The following is a 3,389-nucleotide window of genomic DNA, read 5'->3' as shown; positions in this document are numbered from 1 at the left end:
CGGCCCCAAAACCTTCATTTCATCCACATGAAAACTTTTCTCAAGTAAATGATTTTGGTTGGTGGTTCCTGGCTCCCACTTTTTTTTTTTTTTTTTGTGGCTGGCCGGTATGGGGATCCGAACCCTCGACCTTGGTATTAAAATACCACACTCTAACCAACTGAGCTAACCCGCCAGCCCTCTCTGACTCCCTTTTCTGAGCCTCCTGCTTGCTGTCTTCATTCCAGAAGATGGAATTTTACTCCCCTCGCTTCAGTCTTCCTCTCTCTCTAGTTCTTGGAGGTCTCTGTTCATGAAGTCCCCCTTTCTGGCACACGGGCCTAAAGACATGGTAGGTGACCTTGCAGTGGGATAACAAGTGTCTTTTAAGTGCTTCTTCTGCAGTTCAGAGACCTCTAGCCTGGGAGACTTTCATCTCAATACACAGGAAAGTCATGTAGGGCATTTCCTCAAAATATGGGAAAGCAAATTCAGAGCACAATCTGATCTCTCATCTTCAGGATACTCCAAGACCAGAAGCCCTAGGAATGACAACAGGACAAAGGATATTTACTTGTACAAATCCTACCCCAGTCAGCCATGACAAAGCTGACACTACCTTACAGCTCTTCAAACAGTAGCCTGAGGAGGAGAATCACTAGCAGTCTACATTCAGGGACAACAATATCATAAAAAGCACCATCTGTCTCACTTTTGGCAACTTGTCAGCTTGTTGGAAGCCTCTGCAGAGACTAAAGGCTGGACATGCTAGGGAACCTGAACTACCCTCTCATCCTTGGAGGCAAGTCCCAGAAGGACAGGACTGAACCATCTGGGAGGAAACAGCATGAGAGAAACTTTGACTGCCACTGCCCATGCTACATCTGGTATGTGAACACAAAAGATCTTCAGTTTCCAGAGTTGTCAATAATTTATTTTGTAACCTTGGGCCAGTCATTTAATTGCCCCATGTCTGTTTCCCTATCAGCACAAACTAGGGATAACACTTGTAAAGTGCTTTGATATATTCAGTTGAAAAAATAAACCATAGAAGTGCATGCTGGTAATTTTCTAAAATTTAACGTTTCACTGTTAGCTTACAAATTTATAAATACATCCCCAATAGTATACTCTCAGATGCTTGGAGCACCTTTCTCTTGAGAAGCTCAAAGTACAACTTTCTGTTCAAGATAGCTGGAAGCATCCCAAAATACTGGGAACCCAAACCATATTTTATTATCCAGTCTATATCCTGTGCCCATCTTTTAAGAAGGGACAAATACTTCACATGGCCCTTTTATTCTTATAATACCACAATGAGAATAGGAGGAACAAGATACTCAACTGAAAAATAGGGGTTTAAAACGACTTGGCCACAGGCTGGCCAGTTAGCTCTGTTAGTTAGAGTGTGGTGCTGATAACATCAAGGTCCAGGGTTCAATCCCTTACTGGCCAGCTGCCAAAAAAAAAAAAAAAAAAAAAAAGATTTGGCCAAATAATTACAAATTGTTTATTCATATTACAAACTGACCAGGAAACCAGCACCAAGGTGAGCCACGGTAATTAATGTTAGTAACATTTGGTCACAATTTCAATATGGTATTGTCTCTTGGCATTGATTTTTCAAAATGACAGAAAAATCTTAAATTACACGTGCATGCTCATACACTGCTGTTAACAAGTGGAACTGGTGCAGCTTTTCTTGAAAGTTATTTGGTTATATGCACTGAGAGCCTTGAATATATTCATTCCTTGCAGTGACACATGAATTTTATTTCATGGAATCTGTTTTAAGGCATAATAAAAATGCAAAGTTTTACACACGTGATATCCATCAGAGGGTTATTTATAACAGCAAGAATTAAGAGACAACTTAGGAGGAATGGTTGGATAAATCATGGTACAGCCATACAATGAATTTTATGTAGCCATTAAAAAATGTTAACACAGAAATATTTTAATGTAACAGAAAAAAATACATAAGATAAATTAACTAGAAAAAGTAGGACATAAAACTGCACGTAAGACCTCACCTACATTAAAAGGCTTCTTAATGACACCTCTTTTCTAAATTGTGCTTTTCATATTGTCTACATATCTACAATGAACCTACATCTATTCTCTAGTCAGTCAAAAAGTTATTTTTTAAAAAAGTTCTTGAATCTGTTATGCTTGGTAGGCTAAATGGATGAGCCTTAAAGGCTGCAAGATGACTTCCTCACATATAATTTAAAATATTTTATTAAAAAATCATAATATTTTAAAAATTATAATAAAGGGTAGCTGAGAGTTCAGAAAAATAGGAACTCTTAAATATGGCAGGTGAAAATATAAATAAATACTATTTTTCTATAGGGTAATGAAAATTAATAGCTAGCAAAATTCTTAAAAATGTGTATATGCTTCATCTCCAAAAGTCCACTTTCAGGAATATGCTCTAATAACAAGAAATGTGTACAAAGACTTACATAAGGGATATTCGCCAGTATTAAATATGTATAAAATAGTGAAAAACCAAAGATAACCTAAATGCCTTGCAATATGGTTTTAATTATGTTCACTAAATCCATTTATATGTGGGAATACTACGTAGCCATTGAAAATCAGATTGTAGGAGAACATTTAATGACAAAGAAAAAGGATCATGCTGTTAGGCAGAAGCAGGCAGGTTGCAAAATAATGTAGGTATGATTCAACTTTGTTAAAAAAAGGGGGGAGGACATTAACATGTGTGTGTGCATGTGCGTGCATGGCTGTGTAAAAAAAAGCAAAACCATGTACCCAAAATGCAGATGTCATCTTTAGATTATTATTTTGTCTTTCTCTATATTAAAAAAAGCAAAAAAATGTAAAATGTTTATGATCAGAAATAAATATGTGCTATTTTGAAATGCTAAAATACAAATTAAGAATGGGTCTTCAATTTTAACTGTGTATCAAGAGTTCTTCAAACACGTCTCTAAACAAAACTATATTTTAATCTCTTCTTAAATAATCATAAAATTAATACATAACCAAATACCTCAAATGCTTGGTACCTGTGAGTTCAAATGGGAAGTTATTTCTGATGTAGGCAAAACAGCCCATGTACCATTGTCTTTTCTTTGTCATTCCTGTCACCCATTAGTTGTAGCATTATCACAAAAATGATAAAGCAGTTGTCTGCCACTTGGTGGTAGGTAACAGTAATCTCTCACGTAATTCAGAATACACTAACAGCTCAACTAACCAATAAGATGGAACATAAAACTAACTACACTTTATTCCCCCTTTAAAGGAAAAGATGGAAGAGAAAACCAAGCTCCTGTAGAAGATGGAATAGTCAAAAGAGGGCCGGCCTGTGGCTCACTTGGGAGAGTGTGGTGCTGATAACACCAAGGCCCTGGGTTCGGATCCCATATAGGGATGGC

The 3,389-nt window shown here is 36.9% G+C and overlaps 1 protein-coding gene across 1 annotated transcript in view; it reads right to left on the bottom strand.

Moving 5' to 3' along the window:
• Positions 1–3,389, bottom strand: part of SRSF4 (serine/arginine-rich splicing factor 4) — a 27,716-nt gene that overhangs the window by 19,478 nt on the left and 4,849 nt on the right. The window lies entirely within an intron of this gene.

This window comes from Galeopterus variegatus, unplaced genomic scaffold (assembly GCF_000696425.1).
Source record: "Galeopterus variegatus unplaced genomic scaffold, G_variegatus-3.0.2 Scaffold431, whole genome shotgun sequence".
NCBI classification, from domain to species: Eukaryota; Metazoa; Chordata; class Mammalia; order Dermoptera; family Cynocephalidae; genus Galeopterus; species Galeopterus variegatus.
This window is presented reverse-complemented; position numbering and strand designations above follow the sequence as displayed.